Source organism: Oncorhynchus kisutch, linkage group LG14 (genome assembly GCF_002021735.2).
Source record: "Oncorhynchus kisutch isolate 150728-3 linkage group LG14, Okis_V2, whole genome shotgun sequence".
NCBI classification, from domain to species: Eukaryota; Metazoa; Chordata; class Actinopteri; order Salmoniformes; family Salmonidae; genus Oncorhynchus; species Oncorhynchus kisutch.
Genome location: NC_034187.2, coordinates 4,349,209 through 4,363,285, shown reverse-complemented (window position 1 = coordinate 4,363,285; position 14,077 = coordinate 4,349,209). Strand labels below are relative to the sequence as shown.

The window sequence follows — 14,077 nt, the reverse complement described above, 5'->3', positions numbered from 1 at the left end:
TCTGTGCTGGGAGAATGTATCCTTCATTTCAATGAGGGAGTAGTGCTCTGTGCTGGGAGAATGTATCCTTCATTTCAATGAGGGAGTAGTGCTCTGTGCTGGGAGAATGTATCCTTCATTTCAATGAGGGAGTAGTGCTCTGTGCTGGGAGAATGTATCCTTCATTTCAATGAGGGAGTAGTGCTCTGTGCTGGGAGAATGTATCCTTCATTTCAATGAGGGAGTAGTGCTCTGTGCTGGGAGAATGTATCCTTCATTTCAATGAGGGAGTAGTGCTCTGTGCTGGGAGAATGTATCCTTCATTTCAATGAGGGAGTAGTGCTCTGTGCTGGGAGAATGTATCCTTCATTTCAATGAGGGAGTAGTGCTCTGTGCTGGGAGAATGTATCCTTCATTTCAATGAGGGAGTAGTGCTCTGTGCTGGGAGAATGTATCCTTCATTTCAATGAGGGAGTAGTGCTCTGTGCTGGGAGAATGTATCCTTCATTTCAATGAGGGAGTAGTGCTCTGTGCTGGGTGAATGTATCCTTCATTTCAATGAGGGAGTAGTGCTCTGTGCTGGGAGAATGTATCCTTCATTTCAATGAGGGAGTAGTGCTCTGTGCTGGGAGAATGTATCCTTCATTTCAATGAGGGAGTAGTGCTCTGTGCTGGGAGAATGTATCCTTCATTTCAATGAGGGAGTAGTGCTCTGTGCTGGGAGAATGTATCCTTCATTTCAATGAGGGAGTAGTGCTCTGTGCTGGGAGAATGTATCCTTCATTTCAATGAGGGAGTAGTGCTCTGTGCTGGGAGAATGTATCCTTCATTTCAATGAGGGAGTAGTGCTCTGTGCTGGGAGAATGTATCCTTCATTTCAATGAGGGAGTAGTGCTCTGTGCTGGGAGAATGTATCCTTCATTTCAATGAGGGAGTAGTGCTCTGTGCTGGGAGAATGTATCCTTCATTTCAATGAGGGAGTAGTGCTCTGTGCTGGGAGAATGTATCCTTCATTTCAATGAGGGAGTAGTGCTCTGTGCTGGGAGAATGTATCCTTCATTTCAATGAGGGAGTAGTGCTCTGTGCTGGGAGAATGTATCCTTCATTTCAATGAGGGAGTAGTGCTCTGTGCTGGGAGAATGTATCCTTCATTTCAATGAGGGAGTAGTGCTCTGTGCTGGGAGAATGTATCCTTCATTTCAATGAGGGAGTAGTGCTCTGTGCTGGGAGAATGTATCCTTCATTTCAATGAGGGAGTAGTGCTCTGTGCTGGGAGAATGTATCCTTCATTTCAATGAGGGAGTAGTGCTCTGTGCTGGGAGAATGTATCCTTCATTTCAATGAGGGAGTAGTGCTCTGTGCTGGGAGAATGTATCCTTCATTTCAATGAGGGAGTAGTGCTCTGTGCTGGGAGAATGTATCCTTCATTTCAATGAGGGAGTAGTGCTCTGTGCTGGGAGAATGTATCCTTCATTTCAATGAGGGAGTAGTGCTCTGTGCTGGGAGAATGTATCCTTCATTTCAATGAGGGAGTAGTGCTCTGTGCTGGGAGAATGTATCCTTCATTTCAATGAGGGAGTAGTGCTCTGTGCTGGGAGAATGTATCCTTCATTTCAATGAGGGAGTAGTGCTCTGTGCTGGGAGAATGTATCCTTCATTTCAATGAGGGAGTAGTGCTCTGTGCTGGGAGAATGTATCCTTCATTTCAATGAGGGAGTAGTGCTCTGTGCTGGGAGAATGTATCCTTCATTTCAATGAGGGAGTAGTGCTCTGTGCTGGGAGAATGTATCCTTCATTTCAATGAGGGAGTAGTGCTCTGTGCTGGGAGAATGTATCCTTCATTTCAATGAGGGAGTAGTGCTCTGTGCTGGGAGAATGTATCCTTCATTTCAATGAGGGAGTAGTGCTCTGTGCTGGGAGAATGTATCCTTCATGCCAATGAGGGAGTAGTGCTCTGTGCTGGGAGAATGTATCCTTCATTTCAATGAGGGAGTAGTGCTCTGTGCTGGGTGAATGTATCCTTCATTTCAATGAGGGAGTAGTGCTCTGTGCTGGGAGAATGTATCCTTCATTTCAATGAGGGAGTAGTCCTCTGTGCTGGGAGAATGTATCCTTCATTTCAATGAGGGAGTAGTGCTCTGTGCTGGGAGAATGTATCCTTCATTTCAATGAGGGAGTAGTGCTCTGTGCTGGGAGAATGTATCCTTCATTTCAATGAGGGAGTAGTGCTCTGTGCTGGGAGAATGTATCCTTCATTTCAATGAGGGAGTAGTGCTCTGTTCTGGGAGAATGTATCCTTCATTTCAATGAGGGAGTAGTGCTCTGTGCTGGGAGAATGTATCCTTCATTTCAATGAGGGAGTAGTGCTCTGTGCTGGGAGAATGTATCCTTCATTTCAATGAGGGAGTAGTGCTCTGTGCTGGGAGAATGTATCCTTCATTTCAATGAGGGAGTAGTGCTCTGTGCTGGGAGAATGTATCCTTCATTTCAATGAGGGAGTAGTGCTCTGTGCTGGGAGAATGTATCCTTCATTTCAATGAGGGAGTAGTGCTCTGTGCTGGGTGAATGTATCCTTCATTTCAATGAGGGAGTAGTGCTCTGTGCTGGGAGAATGTATCCTTTATTTCAATGAGGGAGTAGTGCTCTGTGCTGGGAGAATGTATCCTTCATTTCAATGAGGGAGTAGTGCTCTGTGCTGGCTGAATGTATCCTTCATTTCAATGAGGGAGTAGTGCTCTGTGCTGGGAGAATGTATCCTTCATTTCAATGAGGGAGTAGTGCTCTGTGCTGGGAGAATGTATCCTTCATTTCAATGAGGGAGTAGTGCTCTGTGCTGGGAGAATGTATCCTTCATTTCAATGAGGGAGTAGTGCTCTGTGCTGGGAGAATGTATCCTTCATTTCAATGAGGGAGTAGTGCTCTGTGCTGGGAGAATATATCCTTCATTTCAATGAGGGAGTAGTGCTCTGTGCTGGGAGAATGTATCCTTCATTTCAATGAGGGAGTAGTGCTCTGTGCTGGGAGAATGTATCCTTCATTTCAATGAGGGAGTAGTGCTCTGTGCTGGGAGAATGTATCCTTCATTTCAATGAGGGAGTAGTGCTCTGTGCTGGGAGAATGTATCCTTCATTTCAATGAGGGAGTAGTGCTCTGTGCTGGGAGAATGTATCCTTCATTTCAATGAGGGAGTAGTGCTCTGTGCTGGGAGAATGTATCCTTCATTTCAATGAGGGAGTAGTGCTCTGTGCTGGGAGAATGTATCCTTCATTTCAATGAGGGAGTAGTGCTCTGTGCTGGGAGAATGTATCCTTCATTTCAATGAGGGAGTAGTGCTCTGTGCTGGGAGAATGTATCCTTCATTTCAATGAGGGAGTAGTGCTCTGTGCTGGGAGAATGTATCCTTCATTTCAATGAGGGAGTAGTGCTCTGTGCTGGGTGAATGTATCCTTCATTTCAATGAGGGAGTAGTGCTCTGTGCTGGGAGAATGTATCCTTCATTTCAATGAGGGAGTAGTGCTCTGTGCTGGGAGAATGTATCCTTCATTTCAATGAGGGAGTAGTGCTCTGTGCTGGGTGAATGTATCCTTCATTTCAATGAGGGAGTAGTGCTCTGTGCTGGGAGAATGTATCCTTCATTTCAATGAGGGAGTAGTGCTCTGTGCTGGGAGAATGTATCCTTCATTTCAATGAGGGAGTAGTGCTCTGTGCTGGGTGAATGTATCCTTCATTTCAATGAGGGAGTAGTGCTCTGTGCTGGGAGAATGTATCCTTTATTTCAATGAGGGAGTAGTGCTCTGTGCTGGGAGAATGTATCCTTCATTTCAATGAGGGAGTAGTGCTCTGTGCTGGGTGAATGTATCCTTCATTTCAATGAGGGAGTAGTGCTCTGTGCTGGGAGAATGTATCCTTCATTTCAATGAGGGAGTAGTGCTCTGTGCTGGGAGAATGTATCCTTCATTTCAATGAGGGAGTAGTGCTCTGTGCTGGGAGAATGTATCCTTCATTTCAATGAGGGAGTAGTGCTCTGTGCTGGGAGAATGTATCCTTCATTTCAATGAGGGAGTAGTGCTCTGTGCTGGGAGAATGTATCCTTCATTTCAATGAGGGAGTAGTGCTCTGTGCTGGGAGAATTACTTTCCTCTTGCTTGGGTATCTTTCTCAAGAGAGCTGAACTTTCTCTCTTTATCTCCCTCTCCCTCCTTCTCTTTCTTTCTCTCTTCCCCTCTTTCTCTCTCTCTTTCTCTCTCTCTCTCTCTCCTTCTCCCTCAAACCTGTCTCTCTTTGATTCCCCCCTTACTCTCCCTCTATCTCTCCTGCTTTCCCTCTCCTCTCCTCTCCACTCTCTCTCTCTGAACAGAGGTCTGTTAGGTCATGTGCTTTAATGCAGGTGTTGATAGTACATTGATAATCATTTGAACAAATTGTTACACTTTCATATGTAGTAAGTATCGTAGGGAACTAACTCGTTTAAATTACCAGTGATCCAGAACAGTGGGAGAGTGAAAACGATACGAGGTCTGATCATGTTGACTTAGGTCTACATTGAGTTCAGATTTGGTTGACCACTTCAGGAGGTGGTCATGAATGCAAATGTAGGCGTAGATGCATGACACATACTTGCAATTGAATACAGAGTGGGAAAATGGAATCCAAACACACAGTGGACACGGTAGAAACAGTTAAATGTAGGTTTAGATGCATGACGCGTTGGGAATTCCATGATCAGATCTCTATGATCAGAACAATAAAGCTGCATGAACTGTCAAGTCTAGACAGGGCCTTAGTGTTCGCTGACAACCACCTGACATCTCATCTCATCTGAACTGACTGGAGAGGTGGAACAGGAAGTGACTTCATCAGTGATGTAATGACAGAATGCGGCGTGGCATCAGACAGCTGTACTGTTTTATTATATTGGCACTGAATCAAATCCAGACCTCAGTGCAGGTGAGAGGGAGGTGTTGCTTCAGTATAATCTAGTGAGACAGTGACTGAGAGAAGGTTTTTGTAGTGTAGACAGGGGAATCTGCAACACTGTGCCTTACTAGCAGCACAGAAATACACAGCACTGTGTTGGGGTCGTCTCAAGTTGAAGATGTTCAGAGAGGCATTCTTTGGGCCACCTCCACCCAAATCCCCACTCATATTAAAATGCTTTTCATATGAACTCTCAATGGTTTGAGAATTAAAATTCAAATATCCAATGAGTTTCAGTGCTGTTTCTCCTTGTGGTTTCTGGTACCACAACATCACTCTATAGTCTGTTTTCTGATGTTGGCAGAAGAGTTGAACATTCTCTCCAGGTCTGCTGAAGACTGCAGAGGGAGTCTGGTGAACCTCAACACTGAGACAGAGACCTGAGGAGAGATGGAGAGAAGACATTCACTAGCAGAGGCAAACATAAAGGAATATACATCAAACCATATTATGAATCTAAAACAAATGTTAATTTCCTAGATTACTACCTGTGAGCCAAAAGAATGTGTAGATGATGAGAGTTTTGTACATGTTGACTGTCAGAGATGATCGTCAACAATCAACTAATCTGAATCAACCAACGAACCATCTCAACTGGCAGGAGAGGAGGAGGAACAGGAAGTGACATCATCACTGGTGTAATGACAACACCCTGTTAATTTGGCACAATCAAATTCAGACCTCAAATGCAGATGTGAGGAAGATATATAATTTGATTGTATAATCTACTGAGACAGTTTTTGTAGTGCAGACGATGGGGGATTCTGCAAAAAATGACAGATCACACCTTCAACGTAGAATGTTTCAGATTTTATTGAAAGGGAATTGGGGGGGTGGGGTGGATGAGGTAGCTTGGTGATGCAGGGAGCATGCCCCTTGGTAGGTAGGGGTGTGGTTGTCCGTTGGACACTGGAGAGCGACTGTTCTTGGTGTGGGGAAGGAGTCCTGTTTGGGGAACGTGAAAAGTCAGGACTCAAGGATTATGGTTCAAGAACACAGAGTATTGTGGGCTCAGAGGAGATCTTGTGGCTTGGATCGGATGTAGCTGTGGTAGGCTTGGGAGGACCAGCGGCCTAGAAGTTGAACTGTGTGGTCTGGAAGCCCTTAGTGAGAAGCAGAGGTGGCAGGCACTGATATGGAAGGAGTGTCCGGAGAAGTGATAGGCGAAAAACGGATTTGGAGATGATGAGATGGAGGTGGAACCAATGGCGGTAGGTGACATGGTCAGTTTCTGTGATGAAGAGGGGGTCGTGAGGGATGGCCAGAGGTTGAAGAGGAAGGTTAGAGGTTCATAAGGGCTGATGAAGGATGGGAGGTGGAACAGGAAGACTGTAATGGGTTTGACAGGCTGATCGGTCTTGCTTCTTTTGATAGTGAAGATGAGGGAGTCTTGAGATTGGAAGTTGATTTCTGAGATGTAGGGTTGATGGGTAGGATGGAAGGAGTTGGAAGCAGAGGTAAATTCATAGCATCACGAGGACCGAGTTTGGGAAACGTTGCCCTAACCCTAACCTTAACCCTTTAGCCTAACTTCTAAACTTAACCCCAAACCCCTAGCATAGCTAACATTAGCCATCTAGCTAACGTTAGCCAGCTAGCTAGAGTTCGTAACATATCAAACATTTTGCAAATTCGTAACATATTGTACATTTCGCAAATTCATAATATATAATACGAATTCTAATTCTTCTTCATACAAAATGGGTGATACTAATACATACCACACGAAAGGTAACATATCATACTCAATAGAGAGTCTGGGATTTACGTACAAAATAGTAGGAAATGCTCTGAGACCAGGTTGGGACATCTGCAAGCTGGTGCTGGCATTCTTTAATAATATATTAATGTCAAATCAATTGCACTAAGTTGTTGTCCTTTTGGTTTGCTGTCACAGCTCAGCAAGATGGCGCTGACAGAGATGGTTGCCTCACTTCGACTCCTTAAGAAACAGCATTTCATTTTTTAATGTATTATTTCTTATGTTGTTACCCCAGGAAATCTTGACATACAGCCGGGAAGAACTATTGGATCTAAGAGTGACGTCAACTTACCAACATTACGACCAGGAATATAACTTTCCCAAAGCGGATCTTCTGTTCGGACCACCACCCTGGACAATGGATCAGATCCTCTGTATGGGCCACCACCCAGGACAATGGATCAGATCCTCTGTATGGACCACCACCCAGTACAATGGATCAGATCCTCTGTTTGGACCACCACCCAGGACAGTGGATCTAATCCCAGAAGCCGACCCAAAACAACATCGCTGAAGAAGAGGCAAACGGAGCGGCCTCCTGGTCAGGCTCCGTTAGGCATGCACACCGCCCACCGCTTTCGAGTATACTACTCGCCAATGTCCAGTCTCTAGACAACAAGGTGGACAAGATGAGAGCAAGGGTTGCCTTCCATAGAGACATCAGAGATTGTAACATTCTCTGTTTCACGTAAACATGGCTCTCTCGGGATATGTGGTCGGAGTCGGTACAGCCACCGGGCTTCTTCATGCATCATGCCAACAGAGATAAACACCTTTCTGGGAAGAAGAAGGGCAGGGGTGTATGCTTCATGATTAACGACTCATGGTGTAATCATAACAACATACAGGAACTCAAGTCCTTCTGCTCACCCGACCTAGAATTCCTTACTATCAAATGCAGGCCATATTATCTCCCAAAACAATTCTCGTCAGTTTTCGTCACAGCTGTGTATATACTCCCTCAAGCAGACACCACAATGACCCTCAAGGAACATCACTGGACTCAATGTAAACCATATATCCAGAGGCTGCATTTATTGTAGCTGGGGATTTTAACAAAGCAAATTTGAGAACATGGCTACCGAAATTAGATCAGCATATTGATTGCAGCACTCGCGCGGGCAATACACTCGATCACTGCTACTCTAACTTCGGTGATGCATACAAGGCCCTCCCTTTGGCAAAAATCCCGACCACGACTCCATCTTGTTCCTTCCTCCTTATAGGCAGAAACTCAAACAGTACCCGTGAATAGAACCATTCAACGCTGGTCTGACCAATCTGAATCCATGCTTCAAGATTGTTTCGATCACGGGGACTGGGAAATGTTCAGAGAATGACATTGATCTATACGTTGACTCGGTGAGTGAGTTTATAAGGAAGTGCATTGGAAATGTTGTACCCACTGTGACTATTAAAACCTACCCTTACCAGAAACCATGGACGGATAGAGGCTTTCGCACAAAACTGAAAGCAGGAACCACCGCATTTAACCACGGGAAGAGGACTGGGAATATGGCCGAATATCAATAGTGTAGTTATTCCCTCCGCAAGGCAATCAAACAAGCATAATGTTGGTATAAGGACAAATTGGAGTAGCAATTCAACGGCTCAGACACGAGACGTACTATGTGGCAGGGTCTACAGGCAATTACGGAATTCAAAAAATAAAACAGCCAAGACACCAACATCGACGTCTCGCTTCCAGACAAACTAAACTCCTTCTTTGCCAGCTTTGAGGATAATGCTGTGCCACCGTCGTGGCCTGCTAACAAGGACTGTGCCCACCCCCCCACTTCTCCGTGGCCAAAGTGAGTAAGACGTTTAACTGTGTTAACCCTCACAGGACTGCTGTCCCAGACGGCATCCCTAGCCGCGTCCTCAGAGCATGCGCAGACCATCTGGCTGGTGTGTTTACAGACATATTCAATCTCTCCCTATCCCAGTCTGTTGACCCCCACATGCTTCTAGATGGCCACCATTGATCCAAGAAGGGAAAGATAACTGAACTAAATGACTACCGCACCGCAGCACTTACTTCTGTCATCATGAGGTGCTTTGAGAGACTAGACAAGGATCATTTTACCTCCACCTTACCTGCCACCCTAGAACCACTTCAGTTTGCATACCGCCCCAATAGGTCAACAGACGATGCAATCGCCATCACATTGCATACTGCCCTATCCAATCTGGACAAGAGGAATACCTGTGTAAGAATGCTGTTCATTGACTACAGCTCAGCATTCAACACCATAGCACCCTCCAAGCTCATCATTAAGCTGGAGGCCCTGGGTCTCAACCCTGCCTTGTGAAATTGGGTCCTGGACTTTCTGATGGGCTGCCCAAAGGTGGTGAAGGTAGGAAACAACATCTCCATGTCACTGACCCTCAACACTGGGGCCCCACAAGGGTGCATGCTCAGCCCCCTCCTGTACTCCCTGTTCATCCATGAAATGCGTGGCCATGCCAGCCTCCAACTCAATCATCAAGTTTACAGGCGACACAACAGTAGTGGGCTTGATTACCAACAACGACGAGACAGCCTACAGAGAGGAGGTGTGGTGTCAGGAAAACAACCTCTCACTCATCGTCAACAAAACAAAGGAGATGATCATCGACTTCAGGAAAAAGCAGAGGGAGCACCCCCCTATCCACATCAAAGGGACAGTAGTGGAGAAGGTGGAAAGTTTTAAGTTCTTCGGCATACACATCACAGACAAACTGAAATGGACCACCCACACAGACAGTGTGGTAAAGAAGGTGCAACAGCACCTCTTCATCCTCAGGAGGCTGAACAAATGTGGCTTGTCACCTAAAACCCTGACAAACTTTTACAGATGCACAACTGAGAGCATCCTGTCGGGCTATATCACTGCCTGTTACAGTAACTGCAAAGCCCTCAACCGCAAGGCTCTCCAGAGGGTGGTGCGGTCTGCACAACGTATCACTGGTGGCGAACTACCTGGACTCCAAGACACCTACAGCACCTGATGTCACAGGAAGGACAAAAAGATCATCAAGGACAACAACCACATGAGCCACTGCCTGTTCACTCCGCTACCATCCAGAAGGCGAGGTCAGTACAGGTGCATCAAAGCTGGGACTGAGAGACTGAAAAACAGCTTCTATCTCAAAGCCATCAGACTGTTAAGGACTTGAACCAGCTAATAAGAAGAATCAGATATGTTAAATTAGGGTTGGACTGAAAACCCACAGGGCGGTAGATCTCCAGGAAGAGGGTTGGGCAGCTCTGCTTTACAATCTCTGCCATGACATATGCTACAGCAGTAGGCCTAACAGAGGAAACATCTCTTGACTGACCGATGCACAATTAAAGGAGAGTTTCACAAAATAATCGAGACCTCAATAATGGTCATCTGATGAGATTGAACCAATGACAGACTGAGAACCTCAATTATGACACCTCCACTGTGGGGCTCGAAAGGTCTTCTGATGAGATTGAACAAGAGACAAGACTGAGAACATCAACTATCATCAACTATCATAATATTGAGAGTAAAAAAATCTAAAACAAATCCAAAATCCAGGAATGATAATATTATGGGGCCTGTCATGCCCGATACTGTTAATTAACAATCATTTTACCAGGTATATTGACAGGAAACACATTTGAAAGCTATAAAAAGAAACAAGTAGGTTGCCACATGTTTTAAATGGCAGCAGGATCTGTGACACCTCCGTCCTCTATGAGTGTAGAACAATAGAACACATTCTGAGTGTTCTGAGGTGGGAGGAGCTTATAGCTGACCTATCGGCTTACAGTACAGTGGAACGTTACTGCCCTCTGCTGGATCAGCTGGAAGGTCATTGGAACAATAACATAAAACAAAACAGAATTGGCAAAAAAGAAAAGCCTCTTGATTTGGAAGAAAATAAATCCTAAATGTTGCAGTTCTTTAGGAGTTTTGAGGATGTTTAGTAATGAGGATGTTTAGTATTGAGGATGTTTAGTAATGAGGATGTTTAGTAATGAGGATGTTTAGTAATGAGGATGTTTAGTATTGAGGATGTTTAGTATTGAGGATGTTTAGTAATGAGGATGTTTAGTAATGAGGATGTTTAGTATTGAGGATGTTTAGTGTTGAGGATGTTTAGTATTGAGGATGTTTAGTATTGAGGATGTTTAGTAATGAGGATGTTTAGTATTGAGGATGTTTAGTACTGAGGATGTTTAGTATTGAGGATGTTTAGTATTGAGGATGTTTAGTAATGAGGATGTTTAGTATTGAGGATGTTTAGTAGTGAGGATGTTTAGTATTGAGGATATTTAGTAATGAGGATGTTTAGTAATGAGGATGTTTAGTAGTGAGGATGTTTAGTATTGAGGATGTTTAGTACTGAGGATGTTTATATGGTTCAGAACACTGTAGTGGAGGTATGAGGTGTGACTTTGTATTTGAGATGTGGTTTTTGTAGGGCTGAGACAGGATCTGCTGCACTGTGCTCTCTGGCAGCACAGAAATACACTGCACTGTCTTCTTGTGTCAGGTTGGAAACACTCAAATCACAATACTGTTCTGCATTTCCTCTCAATTTCATTTGGTCCTTGAAACTAGATTCTCTCTGTCTCTATCTCCATGCATATGCTCTGATCTCACTCTCTTTGCCTCTCTCTTTCTCTTTCTCTCCCCCCCAATCTCTGTCTCTTTCTCTCTCTCTCTCTCTCTCGCTCTCTCTCTCCTTCTCTCTCCTCTCCCCCACTCTCTCTCTCTCTGAACAGACGTCTGTTAGTTCATGTGGTTTAATGCAGGTGTTGATAGTATCAGAACAGAAGTCTGCTCCTTCATGTGGTTTAATGCAGGTGTTTTGATGTAGTGTCAGATGGAGGTTTTTGTAGAGTGGACTAGGTCTCTGTACCACTGTGTATACTGGCAGCACAGAAATACTCCCCACTGTCTTCAGCTTGTCTCGGTTTGAGGATATGAAGGAAGGCTTCGTTCTCTCCATCTCCTTTCACATCAAAGTAACCTTTATATGAGGGTTCAACTGTTGGGGTTTTATAGTATATATAAGCTATGAGGTTTAGAGCCGTGTCTTCCACAGAACGCTTGTACCAGAGGACTGTGTCATAGCTGGGGATTTTATGACTACAGTTGAGTGTGACAGAGGCATTAGGCTTCACCAGCGACGTAGAGGGAGACTGGTACACTGATTTACTGAGAGAGACACCTGGGCGGAGACAGAGGACATAACAAAGGATTGTACCACCATTTCTCAAGTTTGAATAAAACATATAATTAGTAATTATTTGTACATATTTAGGCAAATTGTTACATTTTCATGTTTAATAAGTAATGTAGGGAACTACTAAATATCTGAAGTTTAAATTACCTGTAATCCAGAATAGTGGGACAGTGATAATGATAAGAGGTGTGATCATGTTGACTTAGTGATCGTTGACAACCAACTGACATCTCATCTCATCTCATCTGAACTGACTGAAGAGGAGGAACAGGAAGTGACCTCATCAGTGATGTAATGACAGAATGCGGCGTGGCGTCAGACAGCTGTACTGTTATATTATATTGGCACTGAATCAAATCCAGACCTCAGTGCAGGTGTGAGGGAGGTGTTGCTTCAGTATAATCTAGTGAGACAGTGACTGAGAGAAGGTTTTTGTAGTGTAGATAGGGGAATCTGCAACACTGTGCATAACTAGCAGCACAGAAATACACAGCACTGTGTTGGGGTCGTCTCAAGTTGAACATGTTCAGAGAGGCATTCTTTGGGCCACCTCCACCCAAATCCCCACTCATATTAAAATGCTTTTCATATGAACTTTCAATGGTTGGATTTTTATGATACAGATTTCCAATGAGTTTCAGAGCTGTTTCTCCTTGTGGTTTCTGGTACCACAGCATTAGTGTGTAGTCTGTTTTCTGATGTTGGCAGAAGAGTTGAACATTCTCTCCAGGTCTGCTGAAGACTGCAGAGGGAGTCTGGTGAACCTCAACACTGAGACAGAGACCTGAGGAGAGATGGAGAGAAGACATGATCTTTCATTTTTCATAGGTAAGAGACGAAGATACATATTACCCGTACTGTACATCTAAACAAGTGACCATATCTAAGTCAGATTACTGTTATTACCTGAGAGCCAACCGAGTAAGAGGGTTCTGATCATGTTGAGTCTGGAGCTGAACATCAACAACTAACTGACATCTCATCTGAACTGACTGGAGAGGAGAAAGAGGGACAGGAAGTGACCTCATCAGCGATGTAACGGCAGAACGTTGTCACAGTCACAGAAATATAATGTCTAGAAAGGATGGCTGCCAGTCCACCCATTATGGCATCATTGACTTGAATGAGGAGGCCCGTTCTACTCATTCTAGTTGTGGTTACAGTATATCGGATCAAATCCAGACCTCAACGCAGGTGTGAGGGAGGTGTTCTGTTAAATAGTTTACTACAGTGAGACAGATTGTGACACACAGGGTTTTTGTAGTGCAGAGAGGGAATCTACAACACTGTGGCCTTCACTTGCAGCACAGTAATAAACTGCACTGTGATCGGGACCTTTAAGGTTGAACATGTTCAGAGAAACATTCTTCGGGTCGTTCTGACTCAAATCCCCACTCACGTTTAGATGTTCTTCAATGTACGTGGTTTGAGACTTAAACAATAAATAGGCTATACATTTGAGTTCTCCCGGTGACTGCTGGAACCACTGCATCAGTCTGTAGTTAGTTCTCTCATGGTGGCAGAAGATCTGAACGTTCTCTCCACGTTTCAGTAAGACTTCAGAGGGAGTCTGATAAACCTCAAGGCTGAGAGAGAGACCTGGGTAGAGGTGGAGAGAAGACATTTTACTTCAAGTGATGGATGAAATTATATCCACATTGGGCCCTTATACCCCAATGGATGGACACATACACAGAAATGCCCATCCTGGACATCAAAATAATTGATGATTTCCAAAATGTGTATTAGGCCTATTACCCATAAGGCAAATAAGTAGTACAGAGAATGTGATGAGGAAATGGAACATTTTGACTCCCAGTCAACGAGAACAACATCAGAGGAACTGAGTCATTTTGAACTCAAATGGGAAGAATATATAAAACAGGATATGACATCACAATCCAAACAGGATATGACATCCACAATCCATAGGTGGTACAGTAATGATCCTCCCAAGTGATGTTTATTCAATGGCACCCTATTCCTTATACAGTGCACTTATTTTTTTATAGAAGCCCCATACCAACCTACAGTAGAGACATTTATAGAAGCCCCATACCATCCTGCAGTAGAGACATTTATAGAAGCCCCATACATCCTACAGTAGAGACATTTATAGAAGCCCCATACCATCCTACAGTAGAGACATTTATA

The 14,077-nt window shown here is 44.3% G+C and overlaps 1 long non-coding RNA gene across 1 annotated transcript; it reads right to left on the bottom strand.

Annotated features, from left to right (window-relative positions):
• Positions 1–13,385: 13,385 nt before the first annotated feature.
• LOC116353325 (uncharacterized) lies at positions 13,386–13,773 on the bottom strand. The gene is made up of 2 exons (XR_004202643.1): positions 13,682–13,773; positions 13,386–13,522 (listed from the first exon to the last, which is right to left on the bottom strand). It is a non-coding gene; the product is annotated as an uncharacterized LOC116353325 (long non-coding RNA).
• Between the last annotated feature and the right edge of the window lie 304 nt (positions 13,774–14,077).